Source organism: Tribolium castaneum, chromosome 7 (assembly GCF_031307605.1).
Source record: "Tribolium castaneum strain GA2 chromosome 7, icTriCast1.1, whole genome shotgun sequence".
Lineage (NCBI taxonomy): Eukaryota > Metazoa > Arthropoda > Insecta > Coleoptera > Tenebrionidae > Tribolium > Tribolium castaneum.
Window position 1 is genome coordinate 16,670,225 of NC_087400.1, and position 19,469 is coordinate 16,689,693.

The following is a 19,469-nucleotide window of genomic DNA, read 5'->3' on the forward strand; positions in this document are numbered from 1 at the left end:
TCTGTTGAATGCTTAAGTTTCTTAAAAGACTTCGCCTTTGGCCTGCGGAGCCGTAGTCCCTTTCAGGGACGCTCTGGGGCTGATTTCATCAGACTTCTTTTTATTTAAAGAAATGGAAAGCGTTGTGGACAATTTATGGCGTATTGATGAAATGCCTGTAACCGATGAATCAACAAAAAGTTATACTTACAATGAAATAAGAGAAAGTAATATCAATGTGAAAGAACTTGAACAGTATACGCTCGAAACTAATATAAGTGGATGGAAACATTTATCAGGTGCTTATATTTTTGTCAAATCTAAAATTAAAAACAATCCAAATAATTATGCAACTATATCAAACAATGGGATAAATGATTTTGACTATGTGAGGCTATTCTATGAAGAGGTATTAATAGAAGAAACAAATTATGTGGGTGTTGCTACGTTAATTTCAAATCTGATTGAATTTTCTGGAGATGTTTCTGATACTTCAGCATCACAATTGTGTTGGTATCCAGACACAGCAGATTCAGCAGATACGTCTCAATACAAATATGAGGCGCAAGATAAATCGGTAAAATTTAAAGATTTAGACGTTGATATAAAAACTATTATTTCAAAAATCACAAATAATTCCGCATTCAATAAAGGATATTTAGAGAGATGGTTGTTAACAAAAGATGAAAAAACTATTACAAAATTTATACCTTTATCTAAAATTTTCCGGTTTGTACGAGACTGTAACAAAGTTTTGAATGGAAAAATTCGTATCGAATTACGTAAAAATAGGGTAAAAAATATATTACACGCTAAAGTTGATGGAAATTATGACTATGAAATATCTGATATTAGTTTGTGGATCCCAATAGTTAAGCCCTCATTAGAAACTGAAAAAATGTTATCTTCATTATTAGTTAGCAAATCTAACTTTCTTTGTGGATGGAATGCGCTTAACTGTTACCGTAGTAATTTGTGGTCTTCTGGAAGTGGAAACTGGCGCGTTGTAAATAATCAAAATAAAATATCTAGAGTTTTTATAGTTTTTTCTAAAGCTGAACGAAACGATAATTTTACCAAGTCAATGATGATTTTTGATAATATGAATTTAGAAAGAATAAATATTAAAATCAACGGTACCCAACATCCTACTTATGAATATCAGGTGAATAATGAGGATTTACAACGCTTGTATGCCGCTTTCCTCTCTTGTAATTATAAAAAAGATTTGGATGAAGGTACGTGCGTTAGCTATAAAGATTTTTGTAACCTCTATTTAGTTGTTGCTTTTGACGTAACAAAAGAAAATGATGAAAATTTATTTAGTAAAACAAAATCATCTGAACTAGAAGTTAATTGGACATTAAAAGATTATCAAAATGTTAATTACTATATGTATGCCGTAGTTGAATCTCAAAGAATTGCAAATATGAATATCATAGATGAAAAGATTTATTTGGAAATGAAGTAAACGAGGTTTTATTTAATTAAATAAATGAATGATTATAAAGTATATTTATCACCCAATCAAATAAAGAAACTCCAAAGTTGTAAAGAAAAAAGAATAGATTGTAATATAAGATTCGATTTAACAGAAAGACCTAATAATACTATTAAATTAAGAGAAAATCAGATTGATGAAATTAAAAAGTGTAAAAAAGAGAAGAAAAAATATTGTAATATCAAATTTTCTCCTACACAGATAGGTGGATTTTTACCTGCTTTAATTCCTGCAGCGTTAGCTGTAGCCAAAGCATTGGGGTTAGGTGCTGCTGGTTATGCTGGTACTAAATTAGCACAAAAAGCCTTTGGAGATGGTATAAAAAAGGATAAAAAAAACACAAAAAAGACGAAGACATATGGACAAGGAATAAAATTGATAGGAAAAAGGGGTTAAGTAATATAGAAATATCTGATATTATGAAAAATGAGAAAAATTCGGGTTTGCCTCAGGAAGCTACGCGAAATTTTCGAGGTGTTTTTGCAATTGACATGTTACCAAAAAAAATTAGAAAAGATGAATCAGGTATAATTAATTTTCAACCCTCTAATTGTTATGGCTCACACTGGGTATGTTACATAAACAAACCATATTTAAGAAATATTTTATATTTTGACAGTTTTGGAATATCTCCACCAGAAAAAATTAAAAAATATTTATTAAGTAGCGGAAAAAATATTGCGTGGAATAGCACGCAGTTACAAATGAATTCTTCTGTTTTATGTGGTCATTACTGTATATATGTAATAATCAATGTAAACAGAGGCAAAGATTTTTATGATATATTATATTCTTTTAAACAGATTCCGTGCAGTTTAAATGAGAAAAAGATTGACCGAAGTTAAAAATTCCCTTCGCTCATGAGGGCTTCGCTCTAATTATGTATTATCTATATGTTATAAATGGAAAAATTTTCTGAATTACAAATTCATCAGGAAGACAGGCAAGGTCCGCCCGGAGTGGAAGACGAGGACATAGTCGAATATTTAAAAAAACGGTTGTATGTATACAGAAAAAGTTACATTTATTTTTATAAAATTGGAATCGGATTATCTATCAGTAAATTATTATTTAGTGCATCGGGATTATCTTCGTTGGCCCTACCTCCACTAGTTTGTTTATCTCTTGGTGCGGGGGTAATAGAAATCTTAGATAAGAGATTAAAAATATCAGAAAGAATTGAAGAATATAAGTTAGTTTATAAATTTTATAGACAGTTATTGCATTTATATAAGGCTGATAAAATAAATGAAAAAGAAATAAATTTACGTGAAGAGGAATTTGTCAGTAATTTTAACTATTTTCCTAGAGAGAAATACCTAGAAAAAGTCCGCTTAAACGGAAATTGATGATTTCTTATAGTATAATTATTTTTGAAGATTTAATTTAAATTTACACTATTAAATGAAATATATGGTTCTTTTCCTATTTTTCACTGCTGTAAAAAGTTCAGATGGTGACTGGCACGGCCATCCCAGAACCGAGGGCGATGTTAATATTAATAATTATTTAGAAAAATTTGGATATTTAGCGTCAGCTGAAGCAGACTCAGGTCTGCGACTAGATAGTAATGGACCATTAATAGCTGAAACGTCTTTGACTAGTGCTTCGCATACCAATGAGGCATTAATAAAGTTTCAAGAATTCTATAATTTACCTGCTGATGGAACATTAAATCAAGAAACACTTGCTTTGATTAATACTCCTAGATGTGGTGTTAGAGATAATCCAACTGCTTATAGAGTTCACACTAACAAATGGTCTAAAACAAATCTTAAATGGTATTTTTCGTTGGCAACAAACGAAATGAAAGAATTAGCACAAAAAGCATTTGATCAATGGGAATCGGTTTCAAAATTAAAATTTGAGTTTAATAGTAATAAACCAGATATACTTATTTCATTTGCTAATATGCCGTTTCAACATAATCATAATTCCCGGTGTCAAAAAGGAGTATGTTCTAACAGTTTCGATGGGAAAGGTAATATTTTAGCACATGGATTCTTTCCAAATAACGATGAATGTCTAGGAATTCATTTTGATAAATCAGAAAACTGGTATTTTGGAGAACTAGGTAATACCCCTGACGGACAAACAAATTTTTATACGGTATTATTGCATGAGATTGGACATACTTTAGGTATTGAACATTCTGCCAATGATAAAGCAATTATGTATGCTTATTATAAAGGAGTTGGTGATAAATTAACGCAAGATGATGTTTGGGCAATTCAATATTTATATGGAATACCTGAACGGTCAAAATATGAATCAATACCAACTACAACTACCACAACTACTACATCTACCACAACTAAAAAACCTATTACTTTGACTCCTAGAAAGACTGATTCATTACCTGATTTATGCAGCTTAAGTGAAACTATTAACACATTTTTAATAGCAAATCATAAATTATATATTTTCTACAAGAAATATGTCTGGATTGTTAATTTAAAAGACATGAGCTATGATAATAAACCAAAATTAATTACAGATTATTTAACTTTTTTACCAGATAATTTTCAAGAAATATCACAAATTTATCAGAGACCAGATGGAACTATTTTGTTAACAACAAACAACTTATATTATATTATTGATTTTCCTAGTTTCGTTGTTAAAAATGGTTTTAATGGAAGATCTATCACAAGTTTGGGTGTTCCTAGTGGAAAGAAAATTAATGCAATATTTAGTACTTATTCTGGTCAAACATATATATTTTATGACAACACAATGTTTATAGAATTTGATGAATGCCTGTTTAGACCTAAGAAACATGGAATGATAGTTGAATTGTTTTCTAGTATTCCTTCTAATGTTGACAAAGCTTTTAGATATATTAATGGACAAATTTATTTCTTTAAAGACAATAATTACTACGAGTATCATGAATTTTTGCAAACGACAAAATCGTATAAATTTGATTTATCTATTTTTGGAATTAAATGTAGTATTATAGATAAAATTATGATTTTACTAAATAAACTTAAATAATTTTCAATATAAATGGATAACAAAATAACTTTAATTTTAAAAGAGAACGGTAAACCTTATCTTTGTTGTCAAGTAAACGGCAAAGAAACTAAAATTGATCTAACAGAAAACGAAGAACTTGAACTACATCTAAAAATTAATGATATTATACTCTCAAAATTAGCCCCAGACCAGAAGTAGCACATAAACATATGTATGAATTCTTAAAATTTGTTGAAAGTAGTTGTGTCCTGAAGGGTAACGCTTTTCAGTTTATCCTTGAAAATCGGGGTGTTTTTCTTTAAAAAGTAGCTGTGTGCACAGCGATTTTAAAATATAAAAGACATGTTGAAAAACAGGGTGATTTCCTTAAAAAAGTAGCAGTGTGCTCAAGTGGCTCATGATTTTTCTGCTTTTCTGTTTGCCTTGAAAATCAGGGGTGTTTTACTTAAAAAATAGCTGTGTGCTATGGGGCCTTATTAGTTTTTTTAGATTACCTTGAACACCGGGGCTAATTTGCTTAATATTTTTACTTTTTTAACTACCTTGAAAATCGGGGTGTTTTACCTTAAAAGTGGCTGTGTACTATAGGGGCACAATAGAAAAACAGGGCAAAAAGCGAATTTTAACTTTTAACAAAGGTACCTTGAAAAACGGGGTAGATCTGATAAAAAATGGTGTGTGCCGAACAAGCCCATATAGTTTTGCTTTTCTTAAACATACCTTTGAAAACAAGGTCAAAAAATATCACCACCACCTATTATTATCTTACTATTTTATTTCTGCACCTCTACGCCAAAAAATTCTTAAAATCCGCATCTGCAACCGCGGATGTTGAAAAATCTGCATCTAAAGGTCTGATTTATTTATTAGAAATACAATTTTGAATTTTCAAAAATAGATAAATTGTATGCAGAAACGTTAACTGAGTTGCCTACTTCGGAAAGTCAATTGTCATTATATGTTGCACTAGTACACCGAAAGATGGGGCAACCGGCAAAGTCAAATGTCAAAATCACTACGTCAAAATATTATCAACAACAAATCACTTTCATCTTTTCTTCGGTGACTTTTCTTGCGTTTATTGAAGAACACAAAATAAGGTAAGGAGAATTGTTATTAATTTTTGTGTATTTCGATGGTTCCTTCTGTGGTTCATTAATTCAAAACTCATGAAAGAGGCTTTCCTATTTTATGTGGCTGAATACGCTAGGTACACAACTTTTTATGCATTTCTTTATCTGTTACAGAAAAACAATGGTACAAGAAAAACGATATGGTGTTGATAGTCGATTGATTGACGAATTAAAAGTTCTACAGTTAAAGAGAAGGAAAAGAGCAATGTTTCAACAATTGGCCTTTGTGTCTTTCAATAATGGTGGAGAGACCGAAATGATGGTGACGGCTTCCCACAAGCGAATAACCGTTGATCTCATACAGAATTGTCGCCCGCCGGTTCAGGAGATTGATAGAATTGATGACACAACTGTTGAAATAGTGATGAGCGTTGCTCTGTTTATAAGAATAAGATTCAGAAGTGCTGCTAGTTTAGACGCCTTTAAGAGAACGCTCGGAGATCTAGCTGAAAATGATTCATCATCCTCAAGCTCGAGTGAAGAATCCAATGGGTCTACTTCGCCAGAGGGGTCCCAAACATCAGTTTCAACCACAGACGAAACTATGCTCACGTTACCGGGTGAAATTTAAGTTTGTTAAAAAGCAAATCACTCAAGTTTTTCATATTTTTATTATTTTCATGGCAACTTATTCAGCTAACTCTTATATTTTTCTATTAATAAAGGTGTATCATCAATAAAATAATAAATAAATTATTCATAGGTTTATTTATGTCAAGAACACAAATCCTTTTTGATAACTGCAATTTTAGTTAATTCTAATATAATTCATTTGTTCAATCTGTGACAATATTTGATTTTTAATTTTAAATACTTGAATTTGTTTGGCCGGAATCGTATTCCAATGTGTGTTACAGTAGCCCAACAGAAAAACGTAAAATCTTTGAAAATGTTAATTTTAAAATAAACCTTAAAAACGGGGGTGTTTTCACAATTTCTTCTGCTTTTCTGTTTACCCTTGAAAATCCGGGAATTTTCCTTAAAAAATGGTTGTGTGCTGAAGGGGCCCTACTAGTAGTTTGGTCAGTGCACAGAGTGGTCGGGAATTTAAACAAGCTTCTATCTGACATAAAAGCGTGGTCATTTCTTCGAAGGTCAGGGTTGATTCAACGATGGTTCTCTTCAAGTGAAACTTCATTGATTTCACACCGGCTTCCCATAATCCTCCGAAATGAGGGGCTGCGGGGGGAATAAAATGCCATTTTATCCCTTTGGAAACAACTTTGTTTTGCAAGTTTTGGTCCTGAGTGATATTCAAAATTTCATTTTGTAGAATGTTGTTTGCTCCTACAAAATTTGTGCCATTGTCACTGTATAAGTCTGTACAGTGACCACGTCTGGCGATGAAACGCCTGAATGCTGCCAAAAAGGCCTCGGTTGTCATGTCACTCACAGCTTCCAAGTGAATTGCTTTAGTTGCTGTTATAGAAGTTAATGTTTTGGTTGTCTATTGAGTATGAAATGGTAGGGACCCTGCAGCAAGCAGCAGTCAGCAGTCCGCATCCGAACACGAACCACGCTTGTAGACAATAAACTATGTAACCAACATGCAAGTAGTTTTATTAATATAACATGGCGCAGTCTTAAAGAAAAAGTGGTAAATTTGAAGTGTGTTTCCAAAAGTGGTAACTAAAAGAAAATTATATTTGTAAAATGGAATTCTTAAAACAGCCAAAGGGCATGTGCCTACAGGGTGACTTGGGCACCAACTGGAAGAAATTCAAAAAGTCAATGATGGTATATTTAAATGCCTCGGGATGTAGTGTTCGAGACAAATCGGTGCAAGCAGCCGTATGGTTACATTGTATGGGGAAGGAAACCGTCGAGTTACTGGAAACATTAGAAATAACAGACGTAATTATGAGTATTTTATTCCGAAGACCAATGTGAGTGTAGAAAGACATAAGTTTAATTCAAGAATGCAGCTTAGTAGGGAAACATTCGATATGTTTTTGAGTGAATTGCGGAAAATCGCTGCCAATTGTAATTTTGGAAACCTAAAGGATAAACTGATTCGAGACCGAATTGTTTGCGCAGTTAATGATAAAAGAGTAAAGGACAGACTTCTCAGGGAAAGTGATTTAACTCTGAAGAAAGCAATCGACATTTGTCAAGCAGCAGAGCTGACAAATTCAAATATATCGGAATTGCTACATAAAAATCAAATTGGGGATGTGGCCGCTATCAACAAGAAGTCAACTTCAGATTTTGAAGCACGTGGACATAAACAGTGGAGAGACGGCAGCGGTGTCAGCAATTGGAATCGTGGGAACAAGAAATGTACGGCCACCAGTTCGACACCTGCATATCAACATTCGTACTATTCACAGAATTCTTGAAGGACGACAGACGTTAAAACAAAGGAGGAAAAAAACACATCTGGCCTGTATGGAAGAAACAACAATGGGGTTCGAGGAAATAGTTGCAGTCGTTGTGGTTTCAAGAAATATGACGTAAGTGTGTGTCCAGCTTATGATAAAATTTGTTTCAACTGTTCGCGGAAAGGTCATTTTAAAAATATGTGTTTCTCAAAAAGTGTCAACACACATGCTATTGTTAGTGATAACAATAAGCAGGATGCAAGTCAATCGTTTGTACTAAATAGCATTAATAGTAACGGCTCGAAAACTTAGTTTGAAATTTTAAAATTTGTTGATTGTAATAAAGATGTTAATAAATTTAAAGTAGATACAGGATCAGACATTAATGTGATACCGAAAAATATTTTTGAGCAATTAGGTATAAAGATCAAACTAAATAAGACCCATGGTCATGTAACAGTTTATGGGGGTACCTTATTGGACGTTTTGGGATCTTGCACCCTGACAGTGGAATTTAATGACATACTATACTCATTAAATTTTGAGATTATTAAAACAAATAATGATACGGCTCCTATTTTAGGATTGAATGGTTGTGAAATATTACGACCTACCTTTTGGTATCAGCGTAGCGCCAGAAATTTTTCATAGAGTTTTTACCGAAATTTTTGGGCATATTAAAGGAGTAAAAGTTTATATTGATGACATCTTAATTTTCGCTAAAAACGTGAAAGAACACAACGAAATTTTAAAACAGATTTTAGAGACAGCGCATCAAAAAGGGGTGCGATTTAAAAAAAATAAGTGTAAAATTTTTAAGGACGAAATACGGTATGTAGGGCATATTTTCAACAAAAACGGAATCAAATCTGATAACGATAAAATCGAAGCTATCACAAAAATTTTACCTCCTGACAATAAAGACAAAGTAAGGAAATTTTTAGGCATGATAACATATGTCTCAAGGTTCATGCCAAATTTAGCAGAAAAAGCATACAATTTGAGACAGTTATTAAAATAAAATGTAAGATTTCAATGGCTAGAAATACATCAGAAAGAATTGTAAAATTTGAAAAATTTATTATCAAACAGTCCTATACAATTATAATTAAACAACGGGCCATTTGCTTCAATTTCGCCGCCATGACAGCACGCTTGTAACGTCATTAACAAATCCATGTAATCCATGGACAAATAAAGTTCTTCTATTTGTTTATGGAAAATATCTGTGTTATTTGGCTGATGATGGGGTAGTTACCCCGAAACAATTGTCCTTATTTTATAAATAAATTTCTTGGGGGGCGACTTCGAGTTTGGTTCTCTCCTTCATTAATTACATTGCATTTTTGTTATACAAATGTTGAAATGAATGTGGATTTTGGACAGCTACTCAGCACTTTAACAGTCGTTGCTTCGAAACTCAATGACTGCAAAGTCCAATTAATTGCTTCTTTTGTCCATAATGTTTCCACATCAGAATTTGGAACGGAAATTTGTAATCCCGCCAGAAGCCGTTGACCACAACTTGCAATTGGCAATATCGCTGACCAGGATATTGGCAAATGTGTTCGGTTTAAAGTTTAAAAAAAAATTAGGATTATTTTAATGTTTAATTGTGATTAAACAAACTCTGCAGGGGCAAAGTCTAGTCGAAGACTATTCACATCAACTCCCAAAAAAGTAATATAAAAATATATAAAAAATATTAAACAATAAAAAAATAAAACAAGTAATATAAATAACTTCAGAAAGGCACAAATAGAAAACTTAAAACTAAGGAAGAAGCAAAAGAGTAAATGTGGAAATGGAAACGTAGCATGCAATGATGAAAACCATAGTTAACCATGCGAGAACAAGAAATTTTTGTGTACGAAATTTATTCACCGAAACATTGAACTCATTGAACTAAAGAGTACAGTGGAGTTAAAAACTTTAACACCATTATAAGTTAGCGAGCGTTGAAAGATGGATGAACCAAACTGAGACATATAAATTTAAGTATTATGGTAGCGGTCAGCTCCATTTGCGTGTGCGTCATCTGACATTTCTGCAGGGGGTGTTCATTCTTTAAAAAAAGCCGGGAGTAGGGATGTTAGTTAGTGGTAACATCACCAAAGCGCTGACAAGCAATCAAGAAAAATAAAATATATTACTGTCTCAATCATTTAAAAAATTTGTTGTTTGCGCATGTGTCTCCAACGGTTCACACTTGAGTACTGTCAAAATGGTGTGTCTCTGGTGATGAGACACAGAATCAATGAAACTATTAAATTTGTCGCAACCCTTCGATACTTCATTGTATCTTCAGGAGCAAAATTTGTGTCTGTTGAACACATACGTCACGCACGTGGATAAACAAAAGCACATTTTTACAACCGACACACCAAACTTCAAGTTTTACAAGATCCTTTTCAAACTGAGGCTGATCACCTTGTGGAAATCCTCAGGTTGAAATACGACATGTTAAACTCAAAGTTTCGTGTGTCGGGTGTAAAACTGTGCTTTTGTTCATCAAATATATTTGATATTAGAATTGTCTAATACCGGATGGGTTTGAATTTCCCTCCAAGCGATCCAACTAGCGCTTACGTGACATTACCAGTAACTAGAATGTACAATTTGTAGTGGGGACGGCAGAGTCGCCAATCTACAGCCACTATAAATATCTATAATCTATGCATTTCTGTCACTACGTTTACATAGCAGGATCATAGCGGTGACAAACTATCAAATATTTTTTGAGGTAATAGTGTTTAAATTTTGGGTTGTTCGTTGGTGGTGAAGGTGTCGTTTTCTTTAAATACATTTAAATACAATTAAAATTGTGTGCAACGTATTGGAAATTGTCTCCTAGATGTCTTGTTTATTACGCCAATATAAAATTAACAAGTTTTTCAACGGCTCGACCTTTTTTTTTTGGTGCCCTTAGAAGATGGACTTTGTAAAGAACAGTATCTAAAGTGGGAGTAAAATAGGCTATACGAAAGTATCTTATTTAATTACATTTAATACAAACATAATATAACATAAAGAGTATGGACAAGAAATTTCGTAATGAAATAACGTGTGGATTGCCCGAAACCAAGATGTAACTCTTGTTAATTGTTGGAATCTGTAATCATTTTTATGTATTCTGCAGGTGAGAAGTAAAAGATCTGAAAGCTGAAACTGAATATGTAGGTCCATATCTCACTACCAGAAGCAAAAGTATGAACATCGAACTTGTAATTTTGACCATCTAGAAACTATAAGATCACTCTTGTGTGAATGCTTATTAACAAAATTAGGCTTTATTGACTCTTTATACGCACCACGAGTTAGTAAATTATATCTGTGGTATACACACAATATGTGAGGTTAAGTAATTTCCATTTTTATTTCATTTATAGAGCGTCTGGCCCACAACACAATAAACGAATGGAAAATACTTGCGAATAACACCGATAACAACGATGCGACGACTATAATTTATTGTCAATGTCAGGTTGACACACATTCGTCACACTTGATGGTGTTGTCGAAGTGCACATGTAAATTAATGTTCAAGGATACCCTTACGTGCCAATTTCAAGTTGTGAGATACGACCGGTGCAAATTATGGTCGCAGCGCAACGTTGCGCGGGTGATTAGCGCCCACTCTGCGACCGCGAGATAAGACCAGTTTCAAGTCCAAAAACTGCTATGTCGCAACGTGGTAGCAAACTGGTGCTGTGATCAAAATTTTGTGCGGATCACTTTCGAAACATCAAATTTTTAATTTGTGATTTGCGTTTCTTCGTTCAAATTCCAAACTGACACGGAAAATCAAGCGTAAGTATTGTTATAATAAAAAATGTATTAACTACTATTCAATTAATGATAAACAAAATTCAAATTATTTGTGTGATTACTTTCAGAACGATTAGAAAAGGCCGGCGGGCGAAAAATTTCACTTCCACAGAGGTCAAAATTTTAATAGGGGAAGTGGAAAACCGCCGAAATATTTTGTTTGGCCCATTGAAAGGGCCATCATTAACGCAGTACCATCGCGACAGGGCCTGGGATCAGGTCCTGTCCCATGTAAATTCGGTGGCCACCTACGTCCGGTCTGTGGGAGAATTAAAAAAAATTTAAACACCTCAAGTCAAGTACCAAATCGAGGGCTAATACCCTACTTAGGGAATCGAGAAAAACGGGTGGGGGCGAAAATGATGCGCCTCCCCTCAATACATTTGAGGAAAAAATGCTTGCGTTTGTGGGAAAGGAAAGCGTTGAGGGAATACGCGGAGGTATCGACACCTTTACTTTCTGTAAAGTAAGGTAAAGTATACGAACAAGAAAAACGCTATAGTTTGACATATTTATTAATGCATTTTTCATTTTCAGACAAATATAGCTTTTCACAACTTACAATTTTGTTTACATGTAATAATCCGTATTCACTCAAATTACAGAGTCCCATGATCCAATTCCGTCACGTCCTGTTACGCCGCCGCCACGTACTCTTTCCCCGCCGCAACATCCTCTAACCCCGTCTCCACTACATATTACTCCGCCGCCACGGCATCTTACCCCGCCGCCACGACATCTAACCCCGCCGCCACCACTGCCTGCGCAGACTCCAGCCCTCCAAGTGCAAAAAAAAATTCAAAGAAATCTGCACTAGATGAAATAAAAAAACTTCTGCGTTGCAAGCAGAAAAAAATGTACTTCTGGGGCAGCTGGTGGCGGAAATACGAGAATCTAGGAAGGAAATTAATATGCTAGAAAATTTAAAGAAAAGAGAGCTAGAGATTAGAGAGGAAGAGTTGGCCATTAAGAAAAAAAAAATAAAATGAACTTTTTTAACCAAAAATTTTGTAGTTCAAGTTACTTCTAAATTTTTTGTTTATTTTAACTATAACTGTTTGAACCACGTTTAAAGATATAAGTATTTAAAAAAGAAAAACATTTTTTAGTTTGAACAGACCAATTTTAAAGTGGTTATCAAGTGTAAATCAAGTTTAAATGTTATCAAGTGTAAATAGTTGCCAATTTTGTTATTTCAATTAAATATGGAAATACCTGGTGGGACCACGGAGAGGATGGCAAGTTTCCACCGGGATAGGAAAGGAACAAGGTTTGAATTAATTGGGAGGTCATTATCCCAAACACAAATGTCCAAAGTCATTTTCAAAATTCGTTTCAAAATTATAATCGGTACAATGATAACAAGAGGCCTCTAAATAATTACAATACGAATAATTTCCAAACAAGAAATAACTGTCCGCTTTCTACACCAAAAAATAAATTTGGGAGTTACAACAATTCGTACTCCAAAGTAAATTATCAAAAGAATGAACTGCAAAATTTTGTCCCCGTCACCCGAACCGCGAACGGAAGACCGAGATGTTATCATTGTAACAAAATTGGTCATTACGCAAGTGCCTGCTGGTCCAAACAACCACAAAACCCAAAAGATTTGGGACGCCGCAATTACATCTTTGCGTCGTCCTAACTACGAAAGGGGTACACAAATCCAATAATAACACGCAAATATTAACATTAACATTATATTATATTATATTATTTTATATTATTTTATATTAATATTATATTAAATATAATTTTTTTATATTATATTATATTATATTATGTAATTATTTTATATAGGTATTATATGTATTATATTTTCAACCATTAATACTTTATAGACCCGATAGTAACAGAGACAAAACAGCTTTCTTGGAATTCGTGTTCATTTTTATTTTTTCATAGACATATTAACGAAAGCAAAATTATCTTCATTATCATTCATACTGGTGTTTTTTGAGATTCACTTTCAAAATTAAGAGTACCAAAAGGCAAAAAATATTATAAATTTTTTTTATCTTGAGACCTTGAAGCACTCATTCCTTTTTAATAAAAACAATGGAGTTTATTTATTAATTATTTGAAAAATGAAGAATATCCCTGATACACATAGAATCATACATACATAAAATGGTTATTATAATTACCTGTTGTCAAAATGTACAGTCTGTTTATAAAAGAGTATAGGATCTCAGGTGGTTCTGGAATTTTAATTTGCCGCATTCAATTATTTAATTTTTATGAAATTTCTGAAAAGCACCTCTTTTTATCTACCTAAGCAATCAGTAAGACCAATTTTTTCATATACTAATATTGGTCGTTTTTTCTTGAAAGAAGTGGCAAACTTTTAATACCTACTACGATAGCATTTATAGATAGCTAAATAGAACTATGAAAAACACTATTTAATTTATAATTAAATTTGCCATTAATATGATGTTTGGAAATGCAAAGTAAATGATATCTTAAATGAAATTAGATTAATTCTGAATTAAATTTTAATCTGCCTTTTCTACCAAAGGCCTTAAATTACTGTAACCATTTTATGTATTTAGAAGCTTCATCAATTATATTAGTTTTCAAATAAATAATATTAACAAAATAATAAAAAAATAATTGCTGAAAATAAATTTTATTATTTTTATATTTAGGGAATTTGATTCCTGTGTAACAGAAGAAACTGTAACAACTGTTACTACAATTTCATACAAAAATCATCGTGAAACGAGACTGAAGTGACGATTGATATGATACGAGATATAAATGTTAATAATTTAATATAATATTAAATGTCACAAATAAATTTATTTTTTTTTGAAACCGTAAATATAATTGATGTAGATGTCTTTCCAGTTCATTTGGATTTTCAGGAAGTGCTTCTTTTCCAAAAACTATGTTACTAAGCTTTTTCATAAATCAAAAAATGTAGATTTTTAAAAATATATGAAAAAGCTTAGTTTTTAAATCCTCGGACGAGGGCACTCCTGGAAGTCGAAATCAATGGTTCTACGTATATGGCTGATGATCCTCTGAGAAATTTGATCATAATAAACAGCTGAAGGTACTAAAATATTAAAGTGATTATATATTTGTAACAATACAGTAATCACTTTAATATTTATATACTTCAAGCGTTTATTATTATCATATTCCCTCAGTGCCACCAGTTTATGATGAATTGGATCTGGTTCTCCGTAATGATTTAAATTCTGCAGGCAGATTTCACAATTATTTCTTTCGGGAGAAAGGTGCTTAATCATGAATCCACCTACATAACTTAAAGCATTAGTATCGGAGAAGTTCCAATCAAATTCATCTAAAACTGGTGGTGATTGCCAAAGAAGCCTGCGACACTGTGGGGGTACATGTGTCTGAGAAAGAAAATCTCTAATTGTGACCAAGAAGGAATCACCATCTTCTTCACAATTAGATCCTCCTGAGTGGTATGACGAAAAATTTCTTATTAATAAAGATTTGTAGAAACTAAGGAATGCTTTAGAAGTTGGGTTTGTATATCGTACTCCATATTGCCTAATTTGACCAAATAAGTTTTCCAAAGGGTCTTGGTTAAAAGCCCTGGCTGGAAAGGTCTTATACCCAAGCTTTCGGAGTGTATCTTTGATCAAAATGAAGCCATCCAAGTACGACACCAGCCATCTAAAACTGGAGGCCTTTTCTGATCTCCAGGCTTAGACTTGACAAACTCCATCTCCGAAAACATTCGCTTACCTTGTAACCAAATTCTATAATGAGAAGATTTTTCAGTCACAAGCCCTCGCAAATGTTTCCCAGAAACATGTCCAATTCCCCCATTAACACTATCAAAAATATTATCTATAAATTTAAGAAATTTGGCAGTGTCACGTGCTTCTTCTGGCAAGGATCTTCCCCCAAAGAGTTCCGGGTTTGCACCGGCCGCTAAAATCATAAAAGAAGATACTGAATGACTGAACACCTGCGCTGCCAATGAAACCTTCATCTTACGTGTTCGATGGGGAATAACGTGATGAATTGTTAGTTTCGATTGGCAACGCCAGTGTCCATGCTGATCTAAACGATATGCATCAATTATATGTGACCACTTGACTAACATTGTTTTGCCATCTTGTGTAAATTGCAACTCCTTGGTTAACAAGTTATTGCGTAAACTCTTTAAAAGATGAGGAGGATCAAACAATGGAATAATCGTTTGATTATCAATTTTGATCACACCATTTAATACCTCCTCATCTTTTAAAGAAGCTTCTCGCCTTGTGTAATCAAGGAGTAAGTTTATGGCCTTAACATTGTTAGTCCCTTGGTCACAAATCGATGCAATAACGTTAAGACCAGCTTCAGTAGCTTCTTTTACAACCTCTTTATATAAACGGACAATGTTTTCTGCCTTTATAGAAGATTTACAAAAAGCAAAAGCAACTGGTTGCTTCCACCTTTTGTAAATTCCCCTAAGCATAAAAACACAAACATGGTCCGCTATATCTTTCGTCTGCCTCCAACCATCATCTTCAAACCCAATTATTCTGACCTCATCACACAAATAGTCCAAATGAGGCTGAAACGAAATTTCATCGAAGACGATAGTACAGAATGAATTACGTTTATTTTTCATTTGGGCTATTTGTCTTTTGAGGACTTGGAAAATAGGTTTGCAGATGCCTGGCTGGATAGGAACTCTTCGTAGGGTTGCCTTCAGGGTACCAACGGAAGGACAAATATGCATTTTCCGTAATAATCTATAAGTCTTTGGGCCACTCTTCCAAAGAGCAATAAAATCAGCCTTTTCTTCGAAAGTAAATTTTCGACCATTCGGTTTACAGTTTTGATTTCTTATTTAGCTCTCAATAAATCTTTGCTGCACCGGCGTCATACCCTCAAATAATTGTTTTAACTTTTGAGACTTACTAATATTCTGAGCAACTTTGACACTATGTTTTATACAATTTTTTTGTCGCAAGAGTCTTGACACCTTTGCCTGGAATCTTTTTGCTTCCCTAAATAATTTTTTTTCCGTTTCATTTACGATTTTTTTCCTATTGAGCCCCATACGTTTTAGAAGCGACACTAAAAAATAAGAAAATAGATCCGCCTAAATTATCTTTTTAAATTAATACCTCTATTAGGTTCCATTGTTTTCTTACTATGGCCCGGAGAATCTATCATTTTTCTTTTTTTTGACGTATTATTAAATGAACACTGAACAGCTATAAAACATTACTTTGTTAATATAAACAACGTGATAATATAACACACTTACGACTTGTATTGTCATTAGGAATATTATTTCGAGCATCAGCTCCATCACCATCTACAAAATATTTTATTGTAATTCAAGTTATTTAATTACCAAAATGATCTAAATACTAAAATTGTTAAAAACTTAATGCAAATATACCTTGAGTATAAACTTCAGTTATTTCATCAGTATTCATTTGAGACCTGCAATGGTGTTAAGTAAAAATATATAGGTACAACTCAGTAGTCGTGTCACTTACCTTCTGATGGTGACAACCGTTTTCGCGGGCTGTTATTAAGCGGTTGATCAATAATTGGAAATTTTGAAAAATCTATATTTTCTATTAATTGAGTTTCATGATTATCAGGATTAATACACAAATTAATTTCTGTAGAGACAAAAGTTTTAGCAGATCTCACTATAATATTGCCAAATTTTTTAACCGTTTTTTCTTAAATTACCTAATTACTACCGTTCGGTAAATTTAAAGTAGGTACAGCTGTCCTTACAAGCTTGTCCCAGGTACAAATTGATTTTCATCAAAATGCAGCCAACAAATAAATCCTCGGCGATAAATTTCGTCGTGAATAATACTTTGGTATTTTGGGTTTGCTGCTGCCTGAAGCCATTGAAAGAATTGGTGTAGATGAAACCTCGGATTGGGAAAATGAAAAATGGGTATTTCATTTTTCCCACAACCTAAAACGCTGCAATAAACCCTACTCTTTTTCCAATCCATTATACAGCTGTAGATGTATATGATATTGTATTTTTATTACCAATATTATTCCAACTTACCAAAATCGAGCTTTCAAAAATTGAAAATTTTTCAGTCAAACACTAACACTAATTAACTCAACACTAACAAACGAAAACGAAACGAAACAAATAAAAAGAGCAAACCACGAACAAAATATATAAAGGAATAACAATTAGAACTCGAAACGGTAACAGTTATGGTAGAAAAAACGTTCGCAAAATGTTGATTTTAATGATAGATCTGAAATTTGAAATTTCGCGCCAAAGGCTCCTGTATATTTCGAATGTTATTTTTAAATTTTTAAAACGAATCACACAACCAAAAGATGGTACTAGTAGTTTCTACTTACCCCGTTTACCCCAAATTTACAGAAATCTGCATAAATAACGCACGTGGCGCCGCATGTTGATAGTATGATTTAATAAACCGTTTCTCCTATGCCGTTTGACTAACCCTGACAGAAGCTGACGAACTACACATAGCAACGCGCTTAATTAAGGAATCACTGTTTCAATGCATTTTTTACGAAATGCCCAGGCGGGATATTCATACGTTTCATTAAGGAGGCGGTGATTCTAACACTTTTGAAAACTCAAGTGCAACTAGCATTGCGTTCAGTTGACATTTTTATATTGGAAATTAAAGGAGTTGTGACACCCTAAATCATACCTCATCTTCCACACGATAAAACCCCTTTGAGCAATGGTCTCCTAACCTTCCCAAAACGCCTGTCACTACACCCTAAATTACAATAAACTCCGATCATTTTTGTAATAATAGTACACTAGACCGGTCCAAGTTGTAGTATATGTATCTCGATGTTCACATACAAGTATGGAGAGTAGCCGAATCACTCGATGTTGCGAGCCCCTCTCGAGGGAACAATGTAATGGTGTGTGCAATAAAACGTGTCTCTCCTGTGATAGTTTCATTATCAATTGATAAACCCAAAATTAAGAACACAACATGGTGTCAGGTGTGAAACAAATCTAATTGAAAGTGTCACAAACGCAGAATAGTGCCACACAACTCGGATGTTCGAAGATTTGAAAAATCAAGGTTAGGGTGTTACAAAAACACGTGAACCAAGGAAGATGGAAGGAGTTAACAAACCACCGACGCTAAAAATAAAAGGAGTTCCCAACGTCAACTGGACCAAATGGTACAATACATTTGAAACATTTCTGAGCGCATCGGGATTAGACGAGGCCACGGAGAAAAGGAAAATAGCGCTGCTACTTAACCTCATTGGCGAAGATGCTCAAGAGTAGATGAATAATTTCGTATGGGCCACAGCCGAAGAAAGGGGAAACTTCAGAGCAGTAGTCAACAAATTCAAGGATTACTGCCAGCCTTTGAAGAATATCACGATCGAGAGGTTCAACTTTAACAGCATTGTCCAAAGAGAAGGAGAGACATTTGATTCATTCGTAACGGAACTACAAAACAAGACAGCCACACCTGTGAGTTTGGTACATTGAAGGAAGGATTAATCCGAGATCGCATAGTGTACGGAATCCGAGATAAAGCTTTACAGAAGAGATTGCTACGAGAACCAAATTTATTGTTGGCTGATTGCATCCAGTACTGTCGTGCCGCCGATCAGAGTGAACGACAAGCCCAGTTGTTTCACAATGGAGCAAGAGTAGAAGCTGTAAAGAAAGAGCAAGTTACGAAGAAAACGGAGAACTGTCACAAGTGTGGAAGACGACACGAAGCAAGGAAATGCCCC

At 33.7% G+C, this 19,469-nt stretch overlaps 2 long non-coding RNA genes and 1 other non-coding gene across 4 annotated transcripts; 2 read left to right on the forward strand and 1 right to left on the reverse strand.

Annotated features, from left to right (window-relative positions):
* Positions 1–5,270: 5,270 nt before the first annotated feature.
* LOC103313068 (uncharacterized) lies at positions 5,271–6,288 on the forward strand. The gene is made up of 2 exons (XR_010334772.1): positions 5,271–5,559; positions 5,707–6,288. It is a non-coding gene; the product is annotated as an uncharacterized LOC103313068 (transcript).
* Positions 6,289–7,309: 1,021 nt separating this feature from the next.
* LOC103313072 (uncharacterized) lies at positions 7,310–13,607 on the forward strand. Of its 2 annotated transcripts, none has more exons than XR_001575808.2 (3): positions 7,310–8,045; positions 11,303–11,723; positions 11,810–13,603. It is a non-coding gene; the product is annotated as an uncharacterized LOC103313072 (long non-coding RNA). The 2 variants fall into 2 exon arrangements; XR_511464.3 differs by lacking the exon at positions 7,310–8,045 and having other exon boundaries at positions 11,488–11,723; positions 11,810–12,212; positions 12,279–13,607.
* Positions 10,893–11,365, reverse strand: LOC107399151 (uncharacterized). Its single transcript, XR_001575807.2, has 2 exons — positions 11,225–11,365; positions 10,893–11,158 (listed from the first exon to the last, which is right to left on the reverse strand). It is a non-coding gene; the product is annotated as an uncharacterized LOC107399151 (long non-coding RNA).
* Positions 13,608–19,469: the final 5,862 nt, after the last annotated feature.